Source organism: Echinops telfairi, unplaced genomic scaffold (assembly GCF_000313985.2).
Source record: "Echinops telfairi isolate 266 unplaced genomic scaffold, ASM31398v2 ScPeMD7_7467;HRSCAF=8505_1, whole genome shotgun sequence".
NCBI classification, from domain to species: domain Eukaryota; kingdom Metazoa; phylum Chordata; class Mammalia; order Afrosoricida; family Tenrecidae; genus Echinops; species Echinops telfairi.
In genome coordinates, this window is record NW_022111368.1 from 37,387,008 (window position 1) to 37,396,762 (window position 9,755).

At 38.3% G+C, this 9,755-nt stretch overlaps 1 pseudogene; it reads right to left on the minus strand.

Moving 5' to 3' along the window:
- The window catches only part of LOC101660724, a 55,024-nt pseudogene extending 53,297 nt beyond the window's left edge, over window positions 1–1,727 (minus strand).
- Window positions 1,728–9,755: the final 8,028 nt, after the last annotated feature.

The following is a 9,755-nucleotide window of genomic DNA, read 5'->3' on the forward strand; positions in this document are numbered from 1 at the left end:
AATTATGACACAGGGTGGAAGAGTTGGTGTACACCTGGGGAAGAGTTGTGAAAGTGTATTGTTTCCCCTGCCAGCTGAAGGAAAACTGCTTTTGGTGGTCCTTTGAGACTGGTATTCAGAAGAATGCATTTGTCAGATTAATAGCTGCATACTAAGTCCCAGGAGAAGTATTAATTTGCTCAAGCAAAGAAATCACATCTCTAACAGCAGCTGCAATTGGAGTCACCACCAGGTTAAGTTTATGATAATCCATGGTCATTCTCCAGGATCCATCTGTTTTCTTTAAAGGCCACATAGGTTAGTTAAATGGGGATATGGTAGGAATCACCACATCTGCATCTTTCAAGTCTTTGATGGTGGCACTGATCTCTGCAATGTCCCAGGAATGCGGTATTACTTTTATTTACTATTTTCCTAGGCAATGGCAGTTCTAATGGTGTCCACTTGGCCTTTCCTACCATGATAACCCTTATTTCACATTTCAGGGATCTAATATGGGGGTTCTGCCAGTCACTAAGTATGTCTATTCCAATGATGCATTCTGGAACTGGGGAGATAATCACAGGATGGCTTCCAGGGTCCACTGGACCCACAGTGAGATGTACCTGAGCTAAAACTCCATCAATAACTTGCCCTTCATATGCCCCCACCCTGACTCGTGGGCCTTTGAACCACTTTGGGTCTCCTGGAATTAATGTAAGTTCCGAGCCAGTGTCCAGTAATACCTGAAAAGTTTGATTATTTCCTTTCCTCCAACGAACAGTCACTCTTGTGAAAGGCTGCAGGTCCCTTTGGAGAAGGCTAGAAGAAAGACTGACAGTAGAGACCTTCGATGATATAGCAGGGTCCTCCTTCAAAGGAACCCGACCTCCCCCCCCCCATTCAAGCAGTTGTGGGTCTGTAAACTGACTCAGGTCTGGGAATTGATTGAATGGTCGTGACTCTCTATTTTGCTGTTCACCTGATCTAATACTCTTCCGCCTGTACAGATCACGTAAATCTTTAGTGGGTTTCCCATGTATTTCACGCCTAGGGATACTGTGGCTAAGTAGCCAATGTCATAAGTCCACATGAGAAACATTGCTTTGATTACTACAGAAAACTTGCTGTCCATTATGATGACCATGTCCATCCTGTCTCTGTTGATTCAGTGCTGACACCTGCTCTCTATTACAATGGGGCCAAATAATCCCCATTGTAAGCAAACGTCAGAGTGCACTTAGGGCAGTGCCATGGTTAATCCTGGTGTACATAAAATAGCAATCACAGGAGCCTTCAGATAGGCTGGTGTCCACTTCACAAACTTGCTCCTTAAAGTTGTGGTGAAAGGTATGTCCTTGGGACACTCCCTTTTTGGGTCTATAGAATTGTTCTGATAGATCTATTCCAACACATCAATTTCCCCAAGCTTTGGATGCTTTCTACAGTGTACCACAGCAGGTCAGGAATCTCTAGGCCATCTGGAAGCCCATGCTTCAGTGAACCAACCAAATAAGCAATCAGATCCTCTGTTAACCTCGCTTGCAGAGACATTGAAGGAAGAATCTGTGCTTCAGGGCCCCATATCAAGAATCTCAGACTGGTCCAATGAATGTTACATTCCTTGTACCTGTATCCCACACCTTCACTAAACATTCCTGGAGATAATCCCCATGCGTCTGTTTGTACGTATTAGAAATCTCGAACAGATCTTTATGAGTATAGCGCACTTCTTCCTGAGTCGTCATCGGAACCTCACCTTCAGGAACCCTCTGAGACTTAATTCTACTTACAGTCTAGGGCAGTGGTTCTCAACCTGTGGGTTGCAACCCCTTTGGGGGTCAAAAGAGCCTTTCACAGGGGTTGCCTGATTCATACCAGTATCAAAATTACAGTTTTGAAGTAGCAACAGAAATAATTTTATGGTAGAGTGGTCACCACAACATGAGGAACTCTATTAAAGTGGCTCAGCATTAGGAAGGTTGAGAAACACTGATGTAGAAGAAATAATGGATGGTGGGGGTTTTTCCTGGGTGCTCTCAGCAATATCTTGTAAATCATCTTCCCCAGGCAATGCTGCAGATGCAGCCTCACCTGTCATGTCAGCTCAAACAGATTGGTTAATCTGCTCAGTTGTGGGTTATTTTCCTGCTAGTGGATTAATCCCCTCAGCTGGTAGGGGTGGATCTATTGACTGGGATGACTCAATCTCTAGAGGCTCAGCACCTCCTCTTCTGAATCATCAGCCCATATATTCCCATCCCATGTTTCAGGATCCAAATTATTTCTGATTAATGCACTTACTTTAGAATCAGACACTGTTCTAGATCTGCAATTAAGCTGACATCATAATTCAGCTACTGCTATGATGAGACTCTGGTCCTCAGCAACCTCAGCTCTATACTAGAGGAGAGAAGACTCCTTTGTAGCACATGCAGAAGCTTCTAGGTCTGTTATTCAACACTTAAGTCATGCTTCTGAGATTCTAAGATTATCCCTTTCCTTGATCACATTTTCTATTGTAAGGAGGACTAGCCAACCAGCTTCCCTATACTAATCATCCTGACAAAATGCTGGAATATATCAAACACACAACCACCCAGAGCCTCTCCTCTAACCAGTACTTCATCTATTGGTGGTGCTACTGTGGATATCAGCTTTGATACTTCACACCATGGATTAACACCACCCACCCTAGTAAGAGAGCCAGACTTATCCATGACTTTGGGGTCGAGACAGCATTATCAGTGCTGTTAACCAGAATCAGGCTGGAGAGCCAATTTGAGAAGCCCATATTTATGATCTTGTTTCTTAGAACCACTCCTGCTACCAATTGTGTTAGACAGGTTTCTCTGTAGAAACACAACCAGGACACTTATGATTTTATGTATATGTAAGGAGAGATATGTACAGGATGAAGAAATATAACAGCTAATTTGTCCACACAGCAGTGCAGAGGGCTCAGTTTAACTTACTTCGGTGAAATAGTTAATATACTGAAAGTCCTTCAAATCAAAAGGGGTGCTGGGTCCAAGGTCAAGGAAGCAGACAGCTGAGTTTTCCATAGAGCAAAGCAGGCAGCCCAGCCACAGGTAGCAAACAGCAAAGCAGGTCACCAAAAGTCAGTCAGCTGACAGGATCTGACAGTCCCCAGCTCAAGTGTCATATACACCAGGAGTGTGGTGAAGCAGTTCTTGAAGGAACCTGAAGCTCTTGTGAAATGATCCACAGGTTGGGTGTCCCACTGGTAGTGTAGCTCACAAGTTAAGGCAGAGAACCAGCTAAGGCAGCTGCATAAGGGTCGTATCACCAGAGAGCAAGAGAGAGAGAGGTGTGGCTTGCTGAGCCATTTATCTCTTTGTCTCCCAAACTGTGACCTTATTAATCACACATGTTCTTATTGGCCAGGTTGGCAAAATAAACCTACCTATCACATTGTAGTTGCTGAAGGTTTTTGTACAATTTTAAGAAATATGAAACTCAGGATAGGTAAATCTATAGATACATGTGGGGGCGGGGGAGTTGTTTGTGCCTTAAGCAAACAGGACAGGACAAACATCTAAGGTTCAAGACCTTTGGGAACATGCTGAAGATTTAAGCATGGGAGTTGATGAACCAGCAGCTGACCTGTCTCTCTTCCTGAGATAAAATGGACACTTTCCCTCTGGTTCCCTGCCAAGCTTCACAGGCACAGCTGTCTGCAAACTTATTGGTTATTTCATGTTCCCAACCTTGTCCTCCCCTCCTGTCTATGAACAGGTTGGCTGATGTGTTAATACTTCTTTGTATACCCGCAAATCATTGTAAAAGTGTCCCTTTGTGCAAACCTATCATGTGTTACTGGCTACGTGGAGGAAGGGTATTTAAACCTTCCTCAAATAAAGGCAGGCCTGGAGTGTCTGTGCTTCAGGGACCCTCGAGCCTCAGCCTTTTATCTCTTACCTATAAGTTTTATCATTGCCTATCGTGTCCCTCTCAAACCCTTTAAATTTGTCAGATAAGAACTGGGCACAATGTGTTTAACTAGATTAATAATTCCTTGGTTATGGCAGCGGAATTGGGGGAATAGCGGGGAGCTGATATTAATGAGTACAAGGATTCAAAACATTCTAGATTGATTGTGGTGATGATAGTAGTATTCTTTCATATGTTTAAAGCATGGAATCATATTCTATGTGAATTTTATGCCAATAAAACTTTTATAAAATAAACTGCAGGAGAAAATTCTCAAAATTATAATTGATAATTTAATTATTGATATTGTTAAAGTATAAAATAATAGTTTTAAAAATACTATTCAAAATGTAATAGACTCAAGAGACTTTAAGGCTTATAGAGACGAATAAATGAAAAAGGGAAGAAGAAGAAAGAAAAAAAATACTAAAAGCAAGGCTCATTGCCGGGAAATGTTGAAAGTTAAGACCTTCTCTAGTTTGAATATAGCAGCTAAGGAAATTCCAAGCTTTCACCAGAGAAACTTTTGCCAGATCTTCTTCCTCCCTCTCCCTCTGCTTCTCTCTCCTGCCCTCCCCTGTCCTTTTCTCCCTCCTCCTCCTCACGCTTCCTTTTTAATCTTATTTTATTCCCGACCCTTTGCTCCTCTTACAAATCGTACAGTGGCATTTCTCTCACTCTCTACGTTTCAACTGCAGTCAACTAGAAGTTTGGGGTAAATATTTTCCCATGGACTAAATGATTAATGCATATGACTCCTGGCAGTCTCCAGGCCTTGGACAGAGAGAACAATATTCAAAAGTTCACATATTGCAGGAAAGTATTGGCTTTGTTTTGATAATATTAATCCTCCTTCATGGAAATCAAATACATGGCTACAAAATGCAGATGGTACACTAAAAAGACAATAGGAATCACATTGCTCTTAATTCCCAGAATCTGTATTTTTACTTTGACATGATTTAAATCTTACAGTTTCAAGGAGACAAAGAATTTGGCAGAGAGTAAGGAATCCGTTTTTCTAAAAACTATGCAATATATGGATCCTAGGGATACATAATGAGAGAGAGTTAGCCTCAAGGGTAAAAATGGCTGTTGCCCTTGATTGTGGATAGGTGTTATTTCTTCAATGAAGCTGGAGAGTAGAATGTTTGATGTAGCTTTGGCTCGGTAACCAAGAAGTGAGCTTTTAGGAATTGAAACACAAGTAAGGTCTCAGACATAGGTTTTCTCTTAATGAGGATATGTAAGGAACGCCAAAATTAAAGGTTTTATTTTCTATAAAATACGTGGTCTACTGCGATATAAAAGCCAATATACTAAATATTAAGAAAAATTCAGGAATAATTTCAGATTAAAGGAAGCTGAAGGGATATGATGACTAAATGACTTGTATAATCTTAGGTTATTTTTCTTAACCATAGAAGATGGTATTGGGAAAAATTTTGAAATAAGAGTAAGGTATGTATTAATTTTAATTTCTTGATTCAATATTTTTTTATGGTTGCATCACATTCCTTCTCTCTCTTTTAGGATATAAACATTGCAGTATTTAAGAATAAAGGAATATTTTGCCTCATGCCTATAACTTAATCATAACCGGCTCAAAAGATAGAAAGAAAAACAAGCCTGAAAGAGAAAGACAAAGCAAATAGAAATAAATGTAAGCATATAAAAGAATTTGGGTAAGAGATGGGTATTTTATTGATCTTTTTGTGCAATTTTCTGTAACTTGGAAATTTTAGAAAGTTCAAGTTTTTAAAAATGAAAAGTTATATCCCATTTTCATGGTAGTTATGAGAGTGAATTTCCTCTGCTATCAATACTGCATTTGCTAGTGTTTTAGTTAGAACTTATTATAAAACACTTGTATCTGAAATTACACTTTTAGTATCTCTAATGCTTCCAATTGAATGTGTCAAAATTGCTTTACTACTTAATCATATATCCATGCTTACTAGAACTGTGAATAAAACAAAAAACTAATAGACTTGTTATGGCTTGAAAGCACTTTACAAGAATTTTGACATCTCTTCAAACTTAATTTTATAAACTCTTTATTGTTTTTTTATATGAAATACTTAAGGCTGACTAATATAATATTTTACATTGATACATGTTGACACAATATTTGATATATTGTGGAAAAGACACAATTGCACATGCATGTGACTCTGAACAATTTTAAACATATTTGCTTGTTTTCCAGGTTAGCTGTGATAAGTTATTTTAAAGCAATATGTTCAGATTGTTAGTTTATTTTCATTTTACATGGGGAGATAATTCTTCATTCAGGTGGGGAGAAAATCAAGCAGAATAATATAATAAGAAATGCCCTTCCTAGTACTATGTGCGCAACAATTAATTGAGTAAATTGAGTAGTCTATTAAATTCTCTATCACATTCCTCATTTATGAAGTTGACATAGCCATATATATTGTTGAACATTTAAATGAACATCTCTCATGAAAAGAGGGAGTTAACATGCAATATTACGAGAATGGGAAACCTGGTGTATTTGACATAGAATATTTGTTTACCTTTGGTAAATAATCACTTGGCTTCATTTATGTGCTAGATAATGTCCTAGTAAGGAAATTACATGAAAGCCTCATCTTATCTCCTTTGGCTGCAAAAGGAAGAAGGAGACTTCAAATCCACACTAGCACACGGATAACCCCCAAGGTATAGGGCATTCATCGTCTACCGTCGACCCTCCATTAACTGTTCTTTCTTCATTTTGACCCCATTTTCTCATCCCGTGCCACTGTACTTCTCCCTTGGCTTCGATGATGCGCTGGATGATGCGCTGTAAGGGCACACGGAACTCCCAAACGATAATCACGATTATGGGAGTGTATTGGGGTAGTTAACAAATCAGAGTCAGAAACATTAAGGATCCAATCTTTTGTCCACTGAAGCACCTATTAGCAGCAGCCACACCTGTTCCCTAGGCTATTAGACAAGCGATGCCTTCTCCTCTGTCTTCTTCCATGGACAACACGTTTTGGGGGGCTTCAATGTCATTTGTAAAATAAGAGTCTTAAGATGGTTTCTAAAAGGGCCTTGCTCTGTCATTCTACATTTCTATTGTAAAATAAGAATGCATAATGGACTTTGATGAAAGAAGAGGTGAAATCTGTGCGCGGGTATTGGGGGAAGTATCACGGAAGCATCTGCGAGAATGCACAGGAGCCAGAGAGTCTGTGAGGAGGATGCTGGGAGACTAAATGAGAAGACGCATGGGGATCAAATGAGATCATGCAGGTAGAAGTCCTTTGAAAACATAATAGCCTACACAAATGTCTCCTCTTCCGCAAAGCTGACCCGCTTGCAGTGCACATGAATACATGCGCTTCTGACAGCTTTGGACTACAAAAACCTTTATAGATCCAAGGAGTTATTTCTAAAGAGAACAAAAATAGTCTGTGATAATGCTTTGAAGTCAGCAAGCTAAGTAGCTGTAAGTAGGCCTAGCCCTCTAGACTCAGAGTCTCAAGGGGCAGGGGCATATCAGCATCTGCTAGAAAGTAGAAAGCTACAATGTGAACAAGTATATTTCATCTTATTGACTATTTCTCTTTTAATAAATATAAAATAACCACTTCTTGCAGTTTGATTAGCTGTTTATAAACAGCACTATGAATATAATTGGCATACAGTGAACTGAGTGAATATAAGGTGCATGATTTTATGAAAACACAATGACAATCAAATAATGAACATACCTGTTACTACTAAAAGTTCCTGGTACCCCTAAGTAATGCCTTCTTTCTCCTTCCCTAGGTATCCATTGATGCTCTTCAGTAATTAGGGATTATTTTGTTTCTATAGAAATTATACAAATAAAATCACACACAGTATGACTTTTTAAATTTTTGTTTCCTCACCATAATGATTTTTGAAATTGATCCAAGCCGGTTTATGTATCAATAGTTCGTCATACCTTTGTATCACTGAGTATAAGATCGTTCTGTGACTATGCCACAGCTGTTTTACTAGTTTATCCATTTGTTTATTGGTGGAAACGGGTTGCTTTAATGCTTAGTTCTTACAAATAAAGTTGCTATCAACATTCTTGCATAAGTGTCTTTGTGGGGACATATACTTTCTAGTAAGTAAATATCGAGAAATGGAATGGCTAGAACATCTGGTAGAGATGTTTGTTTAATTACTGGAAAAAATTGCCAACTATTTTCTAAACTAAAATTATTTTCCATTTTCACCAGCAGTTATTACATGTGTTCACAAACCTTTGGAATGGTCACTTTTTCTCATCATAGCCAAGCTAATAGGCATAGGATGATATTTCGCTGTAGTTTTTGATTTCTATTACCCTAGTAACCAAGCCCTGGTGGTGTAGTGGTTACACACTGGCATTTAACTTCACAGTCGGCAGTTCACAACCATCAGCCTCTCCAGGGGAGAAAGGCTTTCTACTCCTACAAAGAGTCATTCTCAGAAATCCACATGGGCAGGCCAACTCTGTCCTATAGCATCACTTTGAGTCAGAACTGATTTTTCTGCAGTGAGTTGGATAACTAACAAATTGAACTTTGCAATCCCTACTTTTCCTTTGGTAACTTTCCTGTTGACATATTATTCCTTTTTAAAAATGCTTATTTATCAAGGGTTCTGAAGTCTACGTATTCTGGATATGTCTTTTATATGTAAGTTGTGTTTTCATTTGCTTAACGGTGTCTTATGAAGAAAAGAGATTGTAATTCTGAAGTACAATTTATCACCTTTTCTTAAGAGGTAATGCTTTATTTTATGTGTGTGTGTGTTTGTGTGTGTGTGTGTCTATCTAGGAAATTGTAACCAACATCAACTATATAGAGGCTTTCTCTTTTCCCAAAGTTTTTATGGACAAACATAGTCTTATTTTCCAGTGGACAGTCCACTCTGTGATCTTTTGCTCTCTTTATTTTGTTACTAGTTTTTATGTATTCCTGGTATTAATTAACTTATTTTTTCATAAGGTTATCCAATTTTTCCAGCTTAATTCAATGATGTAATCTACTTTTTGAAATTTTAAATTACATTAAAAGAGACATTATTCTGCTTTAACTTGACAAAATGAGAATGGGTTAAGAGATGTTGAAATATACTGGTTTCATTTATGGAAGAATTTATTTTTTGACATTTCACTTCTTACATTCACAATTAATGAAAACATGGTCAATGTTTTTATTTAGTGTAAATATTTCTATTTCTTCTGCCTATTGCTTAGATGGACTTTTATGTAATTGCTCAGGTTTAATGTATTATTACTTGGGTATTTATGCTAGTTCACAAAGTATAATTAATATGCTAATCTATTAGTTAATTTCACAAAAATTTATTCCACAAATATTCCAAAGTATAATTATGTACCCACTATACCTAAAAAAGTATTATCTTAGCTTTTAATTCATTATGCACAATTACTAAGAACACTGATATTGATATCAAAGAGATGTGACTCAAATTCTTCAAGCTCTCTTGAAAAATAGAGATGATTTTTATTCTTTGATGTCTGATAACTGATCCCTTCCACACCTCGTGATCATACAGGCTGGTGTGCTTTTTCCACGTGGGCTTTGTTGCTTCTGAGTTAGATGGCTGCTTGTTTACCTTCAAGTCTTTAAGACACCAGATGCTACATCTTTTGATAGCCGGGCACCATCAGCTTTCTTCACCACATTCGCTAGTTCACCCTCTTTGTCTTCAGTGGTTGTGTCAGGAAGGCGAGCATCATAGAATACCAATTTAATAGAAGAAAGTATTCTTGCATTGAGGGAGTACTTGAGTGGAGGCCCAATGTCCTTCTGCTACCTTAA